The sequence below is a fragment of the Piliocolobus tephrosceles genome, chromosome 3 (genome assembly GCF_002776525.5).
Source record: "Piliocolobus tephrosceles isolate RC106 chromosome 3, ASM277652v3, whole genome shotgun sequence".
Lineage (NCBI taxonomy): Eukaryota > Metazoa > Chordata > Mammalia > Primates > Cercopithecidae > Piliocolobus > Piliocolobus tephrosceles.
This window is the reverse complement of record NC_045436.1, coordinates 132,080,656-132,096,437: the sequence shown is the minus strand read 5'-3', so window position 1 is coordinate 132,096,437 and position 15,782 is coordinate 132,080,656. Positions and strand designations below refer to the sequence as shown.

At 41.9% G+C, this 15,782-nt stretch overlaps 1 long non-coding RNA gene across 1 annotated transcript in view; it reads right to left on the bottom strand.

Annotated features, from left to right (window-relative positions):
• Positions 1 to 4,394, bottom strand: part of LOC111526500 — a 25,607-nt gene extending 21,213 nt beyond the window's left edge. Inside the window, exon 1 of the long non-coding RNA XR_002726380.1 lies at positions 4,325 to 4,394. This is a non-coding gene — a long non-coding RNA (uncharacterized LOC111526500). The remainder of the gene's footprint in view (positions 1 to 4,324) is intronic.
• Positions 4,395 to 15,782: the final 11,388 nt, after the last annotated feature.

Below are 15,782 nucleotides of genomic sequence, written 5' to 3'. Positions count from 1 at the left end.
TATCATACTGAATGGGCAAAAACTGGAAAAATTCCCTTTGAAAACTGGCACAAGACAGGGATGCCCTCTCTCACCACTCCTATTCAACATAGTGTTGGAAGTTCTGGCTAGGGCAATCAGGCAAGAGAAAGAAATCAAGGGTATTCAGTTAGGAAAAGAAGAAGTCAAATTGTCCCTGTTTGCAGATGACATGATTGTATATTTAGAAAACCCCATCGTCTCATCAGACGAATTCTCTGATACAAAATTCACAGTTTGTATTTCTGTGGGGTCGGTGGTGATATCCCCTTTATCATTTTTTATTGCGTCTATTTGATTCCTCTCTCTTTTCTTCTTTGTTAGCCTTGCTAGCGGTCTGTCAATTTTGTTGATCTTTTCGAAAAACCAACTCCTGGATTCATTGATTTTTTGGAGGGTTTTTTGTGTCTCTATCTCCTTCAGTTCTGCTCTGATCTTAGTTATTTCCTGCCTTCTGCTAGCTTTTGAATGTGTTTGCTCTTGCCTCTCTAGTTCGTTTAATTGTGATGTTAGAGTGTCAATTTTAGATCTTTCCTGCTTTCTCTTGTGGGCACTTAGTGTTATAAATTTCCCTCTACACACGGCTTTAAATGTGTCCCAGAGATTCTGGTATGTTGTATCTTTGTTCTCATTGGTTTCAAAGAACATCTTTATTTCTGCTTTCATTTCGTTATGTACCCAGTAGTCATTCAGGAGCAGGTTGTTCAGTTTCCATGTAGTTGAGCAGTTTTGATTGAGTTTCTTAGTCCTGAGTTCTAGTTTGATTGCACTGTGGTCAGAGAGACAGTTTGTTATAATTTCTGTTCTTTTACATTTGCTGAGGAGTGCTTTACTTCCAATTATGTGGTCAATTTTGGATTAAGTGTGATGTGGTGCTGAGAAGAATGTATATTCTGTTGATTTGGGGTGGAGAGTTCTATAGATGTCTATTAGGTCCGCTTGGTGCAGAGATGAGTTCAATTCCTGGATATCCTTGTTAACTTTCTGTCTCGTTGATCTGTCTAATGTTGACAGTGGAGTGTTGAAGTCTCCCATTATTATTGTATGGGAGTCTAAGTCTCTTTGTAAGTCTCTAAGGACTTGCTTTATGAATCTGGGTGCTCCTGTATTGGGTGCATATATATTTAGGATAGTTAGCTCTTCCTGTTGAATTGATCCCTTTACCATTATGTAATGGCCTTCTTTGTCTCTTTTGATCTTTGATGGTTTAAAGTCTGTTTTATCAGAGACTAGGATTGCAACCCCTGCTTTTTTTTGTTCTCCATTTGCTTGGTAGATCTTCCTCCATCCTTTTATTTTGAGCCTATGTATGTCTCTGCATGTGAGATGGGTCTCCTGAAGACAGCAGACTGATGGGTCTTGACTCTTTATCCAGTTTGCCAGTCTGTGTCTTTTAATTGGAGCATTTAGTCCATTTACATTTAAGGTTAATATTGTTATGTGTGAACTTGATCCTGCCATTATGATATTAACTGGTTATTTTGCTCGTTAGTTGATGCAGTTTCTTCCTAGCCTCGATGGTCTTTACATTTTGGCATGTTTTTGCAATGGCTGGTACCGGTTGTTCCTTTCCATGTTTAGGGCATCCTTCAGGGTCTCTTGTAAGGCAGGCCTGGTGGTGACAAAATCTCTAAGCATTTGCTTATCTGTAAAGAATTTTATTTCTCCTTCACTGATGAAACTTAGTTTGGCTGGATATGAAATTCTGGGTTTAAAATTCTTTTCTTTAAGAACGTTGAATATTGGCCCCCACTCTCTTCTGGCTTGTAGAGTTTCTGCCGAGAGATCTGCTGTCAGTCTGATGGGCTTCCCTTTGTGGGTAACCCGACCTTTCTCTCTGGCTGCCCTTAAGATTTTTTCCTTCAGTTCAACTTTGGTGAATCTGGCAATTATGTGTCTTGGAGTTGCTCTTCTGGAGGAGTATCTTTGTGGCGTTCTCTGTATTTCCTGGATTTGAATGTTGGCCTGCCCTGCTAGGTTGGGGAAGTTCTCCTGGATGATATCCTGTAGAGTGTTTTCCAATTTGGTTCCATTTTCCCCCTCACTTTCAGGCACCCCAATCAGACGTAGATTTGGCCGTTTTACATAATCCCATACTTCTTGCAGGCTTTGTTCATTTCTTTTTCTTCTTTTTTCTTTTGGTTTCTCTTCTCGCTTCATTTCATTCATTTGATCCTCCATCGCTGATACTCTTTCTTCCAGTTGATCGAGTCGGTTACTGAAGCTTGTGCATTTGTCACGTATTTCTCGTGTCATGGTTTTCATCTCTGTCATTTCGTTTATGACCTTCTCTGCATTAATTAGTCTAGCTGTCAATTCTTCCACTCTTTTTTCAAGATTTTTAGTTTCTTTGCACTGGGTACGTAATTCCTCCTTTAGCTCTGAGAGGTTTGATGGACTGAAGCCTTCTTCTCTCATCTCATCAAAATCATTCTCTGACCAGCTTTGATCCGTTGCTGGCGATGGGCTGTGCTCCTTTGCAGGAGGAGATGCGCTCTTATTTTTTTGAATTTCCAGCTCTTCTGCCCTGCTTTTTCCCCATCTTTGTGGTTTTATCTGTCTCTGGTCTTTGATGATGGTGACATACTGATGGGGTTTTGATTTAGGTGTCCTTCCTGATTGATAGTTTTCCTTCTGACAGTCAGGACCCTCAGCTATAGGTCTGTTGGAGATTGCTTGAGGTCCACTCCAGACCCTGTTTGCCTGGGTATCAGCAGCGGAGGTTGCAGAAGATAGAATATTGCTGAACAGCGAGTGCACCTGTCTGATTCTTGCTTTGGAAGCTTCCTCTCAGGGGTGTACTCCACCCTGTGAGGTGTGGGGTGTCAGACTGCCCCTAGTGGGGGATGTCTCCCAGTTAGGCTACTCAGGGGTCAGTGACCCACTTGAGCAGGCAGACTGCCCCTTCTCAGATCTCAACCTCCGTGTTGGGAGATCCACTGCTCTCATCAAAGCTGTCAGACAGAGTCATTCGCATCTGCACAGGCTTCTGCTCCTTTAGCTGAGCCCTGTCCCCAGAGGCGGTGTCTCAGTTGAAAATGCAGAAATCACCGGTCTTCTGTGTCACTCGCGCTGGGAGATGGAGACTGGAGATGTTCCTATTCGGCCATCTTTCTCCGCCCCGTCACATTAGGAATATATTATATTATCTTAGTATTTTCTATAAAGTCTCATAGTGGATAAGTAATAAATAATTGTTGAATGAATTCAAGTATGAAATCTAAATCAAAAGACTCTACCAGTTACCATTGGTCTATGGTTGCTAGCAATTTTATCACTTGTTTAGAATGTCTAATCTCAGAATACCTGAAAATCTCCCTGGCTCTGATACCTATACTATCTTTTGTCACATGCCAAGAAAAAAAAAAAAAAAACAAAACTAAACAACAGTAACCAAAAGCAAGCAAATGCAGAAATGTTTACTGGTTTTCTGAACTAAAGCCTTTGGTACTTTCAATTGTGTTTTGGTCTTCTGTCTTTCATGTAAAATGGTAAAAGTGATTTTCCATTTCCTGCACAGACTTTAATTAATCTTCCAGAAATGCTGGAGCAGAGCTTTTCTAAGGAGTGTTGCGCTGTTTGCTCTACTGCAGCAAATCAAGCTCCTATTGTAACACTGGTGGCATAGGATGAGTCATTGGTTTGGCTGGGACAAAGTGTTTCCTGAAGTCAGATACAAGAGCAGAATACCTAATGGTACCTTAGTACCTATATTCTGTCTCAAAAACTCAGTCCCCTATTGCCCCTCATTGAAGTAAAGGAAAAATCAAACTTCCAATGTTTGATTGAGGTAGCAGATAATTTGCACTCAAGGTCACTGCCATGTAAACAGATTTTATTTTCCTTGCAAACATTGAATTGCGTTTTCTCTCTCTTCTTTTACATAAGATTCAAGCAAAATGTAGACTATGTTATGTACCATGCCTAGTCTGTTTTATAAAGAAGCAATGTCTGGCATTTGCCCTAGGTAGATACTGATGGAGAGGAGGATGGGCAGGAGGCATTGGCTGCAGCCTGAAGGGTACCTAAAGCTGTGATTTCCAGCCCCAACCTACTGGCCTGCGCTCTCAGCCAGCTCTCTTGATATGCAGTGCGGTTCTCAGCAAATCTTTGTCAGATGTGAGGGAAGAGACACTTCCTTGAGTTGCCATTTTTCTGTCCTCTGAAAGTAAAAAGTGCTGAATGGGACTAAAGCATCTCATCTCTGCCCTCTCCTCTCCCTCCTTTTTCATTGATATCTTTCAATGAAAAGATTATATATCTTCACATGGGGCCTTAGATGGAAGGTGACTGCAAGTGAGGTTACTTGATGTGTCTGTAACTGCAGGGTCGGGAGGGATGCATGCACAGTCACGGGGCGGGCAGCTGAGCTGCTTCACACAGGGGTTCTCAGAGCAACTGTCAGGGCAGAATCCTGGACTGGATCCCCCATTGGCTGTTTTCTCCTTACTGGAATTAGAACTATGTCCAAAGCCAATCCAACAGTACCTGCCCTCACCTGACTCATACTGTAGGAGCTTTTGGTCATAACATACCAAGTGCCCTACTGAGCTTCTACATGGGGCATGCACATTCCCATGGCGTGGTGTCTCTGATGGAGGATAATTTACCAGATGGAAGAATCTCATGTTTGATCAGGAAACTGTAGGCTTCAGGCAGCCCAGAAGGTAAGTGTACAGAACGTAAAGAAAAGGCCCTGTACTTGCCCTCTGAAATTGGGAAATGGGGGAAGAAACAGGCATCTGTTGTCACCCTAATGACGTCAGAGTATGGCTTCCAGCTTCCTGCATTCATGGCAGCAGTTTTCTAAGACAGTGAATTCCCCAACATTGTTATTATTGGTTGTACTTAGGTACTGGTATTAGTGCTAGTACTGGTATGGCTACTACTAAGAATCAGTGCTTGGGTACTGGCATTGGTACTTAGATACTCAAAAAAGTTCGAGTACATTCGTAGTTGGCCCTTTGTAAGTCATACTATCCTGCGCTTTTATAAGCTTTGTTGAATGTGAGAGAAAGAGTTGTGATATTGCTAGGACAAGGGAGTTGCAAATAAGCTTTGAGCTCTGTGATCATCCTCTGTCATGGGGTTGTGGGAGAAGCAAGGCTAAAACCCACTGTGACATGAGACCCTTTTGCACACTACAACCTCTCCTTCTGCCATATAAGCTAAGAGTTGGGGCCCAGGCGTAGACTGTATCTTTTGAAGCTCTTGAGTCTGTCTTACTAGATCACTCCTACATGGTGAAGCAGTATTCTCATGATAGTCTTTTCTTGCCCTGGCTTTATTTCTTCTGTTAGTAGTAATTGATGATATATTAGCTACTTTTCCAGCTGTGATTTGGCAGTGGTTGAGTGGCAGCTGATAGTAACTCAGGAATCTAAAGAAAAGACCATTTTGACTTTCAGAGTTACATAAAGGATCTCTGCCTTCCTCGCCTCCAGTAGTTGGCAGCTTTCCAATTAATAAGTAGGAAAGGAAAACTCACCTAGAGAATCCTGTTGTGAGCTGGGCACGGTGGCTCATGCCCGTAATCCCAGCACTTTGGGAGGCTGAGGCAGGTGGATCACATGAATCGGGGAGGGGGAGGTTGCAGTGAGCCAGGATTGCACCACTGCACTCTAGCTTGGGCAACAGAGTGAGACTCCATCTTAAAAGAGAGAGAGAGAGAGAGAATCCTATTGTGAAGCCTGGGAGTGGACTTTGCATGGAATGCCTCATACTTACAGTACTCCACAGTATTTTATCAAGATAAATAATATGGGAGAGTGAATTCTATGAGGCTGAGGATTCTGTATGGTATACCCAAGGAAATGAATAAAACATCACAGCAGCACCAGAATGTGGAATGAATCTTTCCAGTGGGGGGCTGTGGGATCCCACTAGAGAATACTCAGCTTATCATTCCAATACAGGCTCTTCTTACAAACTAGCAGCATTATTTGTTTCCCACTAAAGAATCAGGAGCATCGCGGAGAACAGCGATTTGTTTTCAGAGAACTTCCTTCATTCAAGTGGTTAGAAACTATTTCTCAAGATAATTTGTCCTGAGTCACAGCTGACGTCTTACTACGGAAAAATGCACATTTGAGGCACCTGGTGTTGCTCATACCTGGAAGACTCTGTGTTTTAAAGGTTTTAGTAATTAATCTGCTCACTTTTGGTGAGCTAGAGCTAAAACTCAGCCAGCTAAGTATTTATTAAGTGCCTACTTTGCTCCCATCATAATTAGGCAGGTCATAGGCATAGATTTTTAAAAATTAAGATGCCATCAAGGCTCAATGCATTATTTACAGGCAATAAATCTTACCAGAATACCAGGCACCTACCTCGGCAGTTATCTTTCAGAGACTATGAAAGCCTCCATCTCCACAGAGACCCCTTGGAGTATTTTGGAGAAAGGGAGACGCCTCCCTGAGCCTATTTGCTCTTTACCCCAGAGCCTTGCACCCACCTGCTGAGTTTTGTGCCATTATTAGGAAATAGTTTGGTTTCTGGCCATCTTAGAAAAAAGGAAAATTCCTTGTCTCATGGTTCTTTGAACTCTAATTTAAAATTGTATGTGTGCCCGTTACTGCCTTTGCATCTGATTTATTACAAACATTACTAGTTTGTGTGTTTGTCCAGAATTGTAGGCAACTTGCAGGAGAGTTAACATTGTTTTCTCACTATCCAGAATACCGCCATATGCCAGTGAGATCTAATATGTCCTGGGATTTGGGTAAAACAAGATAAAGAAACCTTATTCCATCTTCAAAGTAAATCTGAATTGCCCTGTAAAATATCTAAAGCTCTTTAACGTTCCTTCTCATTATGTACTTCCTAGTATTCTTTTACCTCTTTACCTTTTTCTTTCTCACATTTTGATTCTCTATATCCCACTATTCTCCTTTCCCTTCTTTTCTTCTTGCTAATTCCTTTTCTCTGTTTTGATAATAAGTAAGAAATGCCATATAATGGTCAAAACATACCCATTCATTAATTTTAAAAATGTCTTTTTTTCTTTTGTTCCATCGTTGGTATCTAATAAAACATTTCTTAATACTAGCTAGCAATATAATAGCTAATGTTTTTGCTGGACATTCTGCTAGGTGCTTTATATACCATATCTAATTTATTCCTTACAAGTCAATAAGCTGGGTATTATTATCACTCCTATTTTACAAACAAGAGAGCAGAAACTGAACAGATTATGGAACTTGCCCAAAGTCTCCTAGCTAGTAAGAAAATTGAGACTCAGAACCAATGTCTACCTCCAGAACTCAAACGCCTTGCAAAGAATGAGCTCTCAATCTAGTAGTGTCCCCAAGACACACTTTTGAAATGCAGCAAAATGATTAAGAGCATGGTACTTGGAATTAGACAGACTTGGTCTGAGTCTTAGCACTGCCAGGGATTAACTGTGTAACAATGGGCAAATCACTTCACCTCTCCGAGCTTCCATTTTCTATCTATAAAACATGGAATATAATACCTCACGGAGTGGTTGTGAGGTGTTACATGTAAAATTTTAAGCCTGGCACATGGCCAAAGTTTAATACAGTTCACTAATATTACTATCTATGGAAAAAAATAGTATTTGTTCCCCTTGCAACAAACTTCATTTAATTAAAGCATATTTCAAAATAGCGCTAACTGTCCTCAGTAACCACTGGGAATTTTTCCTTGATGCACGTGTCTCAAGATTCCTTGAATCCATTCATGTCTTCATCCTGCACAGCTGCCTGCGGTTAGTAACAAGTTCTGGAATTTCCCACATGATGTATGAAGGAGCATAATATAGTGCTTCCATTTAGTGGTTCCAGAATAGTCTTCTTCCATCTTTTACTTAATGCCCTGGTGGCATATAAATACTTTGGATATTTGGCCTGGGAAGGGAAGCCCTGAAAAACTGATAGAGAGGAATACAGTATGCCTTGACCGCCTGAGTCTTCTAGTCTCAGTGCCTGCCTGGTCAAGTGTCTAGACATCAGGCTCAGAGTCAAGAGACCTGGTTTCTTCACTCATTTCGCATCTAACCTTGTCCAGTTAGCCTCACTTCTCTGGTCTCACGTAGAAATCAAATAGTGACTTCACTGTCACTTCCAACTCCTTGAAATGGATATGTGAAAGGCATTCGAAAAATATCAGGTGATGCGATTCAGCAGAGATGTGTCTGGTGTGTGCAGATTTTATTTCCTTTAGCCCAGGCCGGAATTTTATGTTGAAAGTGAAGCATATATGAAAAATAAAGCGTAATACTTTCTTAAAGTTCCACCCCAAATTATGAGTATTTAGGTTATGCTCAAAACCAAGTTCAGTGACCACTAAGGCTCATGTTTAATAAGGCGTTCTTTTTTCCTTAATTGAGAAGTGGAAGATTTTGTGAAACTGGTAGAGTTTTGATACTTGAGAAGCAAAATGATCAAAGCCAAAGTTGAGATCTCAGCAGTGTGAACATCAGCTCTGGCTTTGGCAATGTCAGAGAGCTTATTTAATCGCTCTGGCAGCTCTCAGCTTGTTTTTGCACACAATGCTTTTGCTTCATTTAGGCAGAGTGACTGCCACATATGCAATGGAGTGTAGATAAATAGTTGTTGACTCTTGCATCTAAATGCCTAACTTACTGGGAAATGTGGCCATTTTCCTTGATCAGTATTTCTGAAATGTTTTTTACTTGATCCAGAGCAAGAAATATGTTTTGTATCAGAACATGTGTATGTATAAAGTTTTGTATACATATGCGTATAAACTGCAAACAGAATTATCAAGAAGTAGTAGCAACATTATGTTGTATTTTACTCTATTTTCTTCTTTTCTATTATACTTAGTGTTATTAAGCAATTTTGGTCATGACCCACTAAATTGATTGCAAGGTTCACTAAATGGGCTATCTGTCACCCACTATTTGAAGAACACTGGCCTTAAGATTCCTCTTAGTCCAAAAAACTACTTTACTTATCTGGGCTTTACATACCCTCAAGGAAAAACTTTACACACTCTTTCAGTTCACTCCCAATACACACACACACCACCAGCATAACCATCTCTAACACCACCCAACTCTTTGAACGCCTAGGTAGCGATAACTCCATCAGGTGCTACCAGGCGGTTTTTTTTTTTTCCCCCCTAACAGGCTTCAACTTCTCACAGGAGGCCAGAATTAGGAAAACTGTGAATTGTGAAAAGCAGCATACTCTCCTCCTAACTTTCTGTGGGTTCACTGGCATCAGGAACTCAAAAATTTCTGTGCTGTGCCAGTGCCAGCTCAAGGCTATAGTATTGACTGTAGGACTGCAGTCAATACTCATTGGCTAGCCATAGTCCCAGATCTGCACCGAATAGAGTGGAAACAGGGATCTTGTGAAGGTAGCGTTGAATAGCACTGGTGATCCATAGATAGGCTGAGTTTAGCATGCAGGATATAAAGTTACAGGATTATTGGAGCAGGAGTCCAGGCAGAGTGCATATTCCTCTATACACACGACACCAAGAAAAGCAAACAGACAAACACAGGTTAGCACAGTCTGGATATACTGGGGCAGAATTGGTCGGTGACTGAAGCTGTCTCTTCGTATCATCGGCTCATAATTCCAAGGCTGTCTGAGGCGTGACTTTGCCCCTAAGAGTAGAACCTCAGGACTTAAAAGGAACCCTGAGTGGTTCATGTAATTTCCTGATGTCTTAGAAGTGTGTCTGAAGGCAGGTTCACATATTTTGTGCAGATTTGAGGTTCACATGTTAGTCACTCTTCTCAGAAAACCTCACTGGGCCTGACCCCAGGGTAGCAGTGGGATGACAGGGGTTGGGGATTCGTATTATGGGACTGTGACCTATTCATTCTCCATGAGCATGTTCTTCCCCAGGAGTAGAGACCTGCATCCTGACATAAAGAGGAGACATGAAACAACTTGGCTGTCTTTTAGCAACTTACAGACCATACTCTGGCCTCTCCCAGGCCCTGAAGGTCATTTATTTTGCAAAATAAGCCACAGCAATAACACCACTAGCAAAAGTTGGCGAACAAACCAGGAATGGAAAAAACATAATGCATGTAATTAATAGGTAATTGATAAAGTTATAAGTTTTATGAGCCAGATATGTTCTAAACTTTCTTAGTTTTTTAAAGAAACAGTTCATAGAATTTATATCTAGGAGGGACCCTCAATAGTTCAGTCACCTCATTTTGCAGATGTAGGAACTGAGGTCCTAAGAAGCTAGAAAATGGTCCAGGTGGCCAAGCCCAGATCTTTAAGACTCCAGGGATTGTTTCCCCACTCCTCATGGTCCCTTCAAGTAAAAAGGATTTCTCCTCATTGCTAAGAAATAGTACACAAAAATGTCATCGTCTGAGCCGCTGTTCATGGACTCAGTGATGTTAAAAGCAAAAAGGAAAACAACAAAGCAAAACCAAAAAACACAGCAATAGTTGCCCAAAGGGGCTGCATTTAGGTCATAGAAATTTGAACATAATGTGTGTGCTTCAGGAGATTTCATGAGATTTCCTGATGCCAGCTGTGGGGCTCCTGTGACTATCTTTGAGGACTTTGGACAGTGAAGGGTTGCGTAGCTAACACATGCATTCCTAAGAGCCCAGATTATATCACAAAAGCAGTTCCCAACCATAAAAGGACAAAGGACAGCTCTGGATTTTTTTCCTTTACTCCTACATCACATGAGTTAGTGGTCACTATTCAAAGAGGCAACACATCCAAGATATGGGTGGAAACTTCAATCATTGACCCTTTGAATCTCAGAATTGGAAGGTCATCTGTTCCACCAATATCTGGTGCATGAGTTAATTGAAAGATTCCGCAGAACATGTAGCAATTGCATCTCTTTTGTCTCCCCAGAATAGGACCATGCCAGCGGGAATCTATTACTGGTCTGAGCTGTTGTCTAAGATTTAGTCCGGGAAAGAGGAATGTGGTCAGAGGACAGTGATTGTCACAGGGCTGTTTCATCCACATGTAGTGCTCTCCAATGAGAGCAGAATAAGAAGCCAAAAGACATAAACTGTGTCAGTGCAACGGAGTAAGTTTAGGATCAAGGAAGAATAGCCAGACAGGACTGTCGCACCCAGTCTGGAATCCTGAGACAGACTATAGAATTTCATTACAAATCCTTTAAAGCAGAGTTTTGTGGGTTTTTTTTTTTTTTTTTTTTTTTTTTTTTTCTGTTCTCAGGAATCATATCAGTGTAGCACTATTCACAGATTGGCATGGAGGACAAGACTTCTTATTCTTTTCCTCAACCATCTGAACACTAAAGTTTTCATTCTGCTACCTCTTGGGTTTGTACTTAATGGATCTCATCTATTCAATAAGCAATCAAGCACTTTGCAATGGGTCCAGGGAAGGTTAGTGTCACTTTGACCCTGGCCCAGTTCCCACTGGCACCATCTAGAACCTCTGCTAAACTTACCAAGAACTGATACTCACATAGTAGAACTAGTGACTTCTGCCCTACATCTCTAAGAGCTTTTACATACTCCAGCATGGTTTGAGAATTTGTCTTTAAACTCACCTTCTATCCAGCACGAACTATTACTGAACCTGCCCCTAGCTTTAAAAAAAAAAAAAAATCAACTGGCCGCAGTGGCTCACGCCTATAATCCCAGCACTTTGGGAGGCTGAGATGGGTGGATCATGAGATCAGGAGTTTGAGACGAGCCTGGCCAACATGGTGAAACTCCATCTCTACTAAAAATACAAAAAAAAAAAAAAAAAATTAGCTGGGAGCAGTGACAGGCACCTGTAGTCCCAGCTAGTCGGGAGGCTGGGGCAGGCGAATCACTTGAACCCAGGAGGTAGAGGTTGCAGTGAGCCAAGATTGTGCCACTGCACTCCAGCCTAAGTGACAGAGCAAGACTCCATCTCAAAAAAAAAAAAAAAAAAAAAAAAAAATTAAAAATTGGCCAATCAAATCATTTTGAAATCTACAACTAAATAGTTATTTAATTAACCTGTATTGACTCTCTGTATTATCAATAATTACTACAATTTTTCTCGTGATTTCTAGCTGTCTGATTAGCCCATTTGCAGTTAAACCAGTGATAGCCACAACAGTTACTAAATGTACTCTTCTCAGCAATCCTCAATAAACATTCTTTTCTTCAGGGCTCATTTCTGGTTTGTCAGCACCATTCTGCTCTCAGTTTAATGAAGGCACTAATGTAAAGACACAGAAACCTTGAAATTTTTAACAGTTCATGGTTAAAAGAGTACCAAATGGAGACACTGACTCTTTAAAAAAAAAAAATCAGTTAGCTTGTTTTTAAAAGAAATCAGTAACACTGCAATAACATCACAGAGGCCACAAACTTGCAAACATGATGCCTGGACCTGCTGAGACAAAAGTAGCAATTACGTATTGGTAAGACCTGTACTGGCCAAAAGATGAGAAATAAATCCCGCTAAATTTTATGGGCTATCCATGTCAGTGAAGTTTCTAGGGGTCTAGGGCTGTGAGGCATGTTGAGATGTCCCTTCTAAGGTGAAAGATACGTTGTTGCATCTGACCTCTCCTTTTAACTAGAAAAAAAGCATTGTGTCTGGTGGCTTTCTTTGGATTTTGGAGGCAACGTATTTCTGATTTGTGTTTGTTACTTTGGCCCATTTACCTTGTAACCCAAAAACTGCTCATTTTGAATAGGGCCCAGGACAAGAGAATGTTCTGCAACAGGTCCAGACTCCTCTTCAAGTTGCTCTGCCATTTGGGCCACATGACCCAGCAAATCCAATGTTAGTTGAAGGGTCCTGGCTTATAGGATGCTGTTTGGAGTACTTGGCTGGCCCCCATAGGTGATTCACAGCTCACACACTTAGAATTTTGGAGCAAAACTCTGCCATTCTCTGTAGGTAACTACTGATAGGGTTTGACTGTGTCCCTACCCAAATCTCATGTTGAATTGTAGCACCCGTATTTCCGACATGTTGTGGGAGGGACTCATTGGAAGATAATTGAATCACGGGGGCGGGTCTTTCCCTTGCTGTTCTTGTGATAGTAAATAAGTCTCAAGAGATCAGATGGTTTTATAAAGGGGAGTTTACCTGCACAAGCTCTCTTCTCTTGTCTGCTACCATGTGAGATGTGCCTTTCACCTTTTGCCATGATTGTGAGGCCTCCCCAGCCCCATGGAGTCCATTAAACCTCTTTCTTTTGTAAATTGCCCAGTCTTGGGTATGTCTTTATCAGCAACATGAAAACGAGCTAATACAACAACTCTCCTTTTAAGGAGCAACTTTGGCCCAGTTATGAATATTAATAGAGACTGGATGCTTAACCATGGGCCACCAGTGTCCATGAAGCCTGAGCTGCCTACTGTGAACTGGGCATTGTCTGACCCACTACACCATAAAGTTAGGAATGCACAGCAGTACTCCATCATCAAATGGGAGTGGTGTCTACATGAGATCTGGCTTGAGCAGGCCCTGAGGGCACATTTAAGCTGAACAGGAAGTGGCCCAAATGTCCATGGTCCTCATTCTTGCTACATTACCTTCTTTCTCTCAACCCATATCTGTGGAATGTAGACCAAAAATAAAATTCTAAGTCCCCCAACAGATTGAATGGACCCCTTCTTGGCCGAGGGCATTCCAAAGTAAACCTGAAAAACTAGTTCAGGCCATTATGGGAAGGGAGGGGGGTGCAGTCATACCTCATTATAAACTTCTCCCTTTGGAATTCAGGCACAACTGACCAGTGTTAATATTAAAACAGAGATCTTAAGACTAATGGAACAGACTCTTTGAGGCAATAAGATACATTACAAAATAACAGATAGCAGGCTTTGAAAGAAATGCAAATGCAAGTGTTTTACCCTGTAGCATATTTTGATGTTCTTTTTTTTTTTTTTTTTTTTTGAGATGGAGTCTTACTCTGTCATCCAGTCTGGAGTGCAGTGGTGCGATCTCAGCTCACTACAACCTCCACCTCCTGGGTTCAAGCAGTTCTCAGGTTTCAGCCTCCCAAGTAGCTGGGATTATAGGTGCCCACCACCACGCCTGGCTAATTTTTGTATTTTTAGTAGAAATGAGGTTTTGCCATACCAGCCAGGCTGATCTCAAACTCCTGACCTCAGGTGATCCACCTGCCTTGGCCTCCCAAAGTGCTGGGATTACAGGCATGAGCCACCGTGCCCAGCTTTGATGGATTTTTTAATGGCCCTGCAGACTGGGTGCAGTGGCTAACACCTGTAGTCCCAGCACCTTGTGAGGCTGAGGCAGGAGGATTGCTTGTACCCAAGAGTTTGAGACCAGCCTGGGCAGCATAATGAGAACTTGTCTCTACAAAAAAAAAAAAAAATTTGGTTGGGCTTCGTGGCACACACCTGTAGTCCCAGCTACTCCAGAGGCTGAGGTGGGAGGATTGCTTGAGCTCGGGAGGTCAAGGCTGCAGTAAGCTGTGATTGTGCTACCACATTCATAAAGTGTAAAGTCCTGCAAAGCTGTCTTTTGTGGGGGAAATCTACATTCTGTAGAGGTTCTCCTTCACCTTCCAGGTCTTTTTCTGATTCAGGAGAGATTAACTGAGAGTCTGGTGCCTTTTTAAGTCTGATAAGAAACATTGGCCAGGCATGGTGGCTCATGCCTGTAATCCCAGCACTTTGGGAGGCCAACGCAGGCAGATCACGAGGTCAAGAGATCGAGACCATCCTGGCCAACATGGTGAAACCCCGTCTCTACTTAAAATACAAAAATTAGCCGGGCATGGTAGCATGCACCTGTAGTCCCAGCTACTTGGGAGGCTGAGGCATGAGAATTGCTTGAACCTACGAGGCAGAGGTTGCAGTGAGCCTAGATCGCACCATTGATCTGCCTGGCAACAGAGTGAGACTCCGTCTCAAAAAAAAGAAAAGAAAAGAAAAGAAACATTTACCATCTAGTCTACGAGGGGCTTCATCTGCATAAGAAGAAACTTAGCCTCTACAACTCCTTATCTTAACCCAGCCATTCCTTTCTGTTGATTCCAAGACTTTAGATGATAACTTAACTCTTTCAACCAATTGCCAGTCAGAAAATCTTTGAATCCACCTATGACCTGAAGGTGCCTCCCCACTTTCAGTTGTCTGCCTTTCCAGACCAAACCAATGTGCACTTTTAATGTATTGATGGATGTCTGCTTGTAGCTTCTAAAGTGTATAAAATCAAGCTGTAACTCAGCCAGCTTGGGCACATGTTCTCAGCATCTCCTGAGGCTTTGTCATGAGCATGTTCTTAACCTTGGCAAAATAAACTTCTAAATTCATTGAGAGTTGTCTCAGATACGTTTTGGTTTGCAGGCCTTGTGGGAGTTCCCTAGGTCTCGTTGACTGAGGGAGAGAAAACTCAGGCCTGTTTAAAGTTGATTCTGCACAATAATGCAGGTACCACCCAAAAGTGATAATGCTGTAGCCCCATTCTGGGACAGCCCTGAAGGACAGTGGTGAAGGGAAATCCCCCCAGTGGGTAGAGCTTTGAGCAGTGCATCTGATTGTTCATCTTGCTTGGAAGGTAAAATGGCCAGAGGTACAGGTCTATACCAATTCATAGACTGGGCAGTCAGAGATTTGGAAGGAATACAATTGGAAAATTGTGACAGAAAGGTCTTTGGGAAGAGGTATGGGGATAGATCTCTCTGAATGGGCAAAGATTTTAAGATATTTGTGTCCCATGTAATGTTCACCAAAATATTACCCAACCATATATGCTCTAAGTCTGAACCCAGTATATAGCACTCTTTCTCTCATAGTCAGGATTCATGGGTCTGCAACTAAAATACAGATTCAGTTACTCACCACTTGC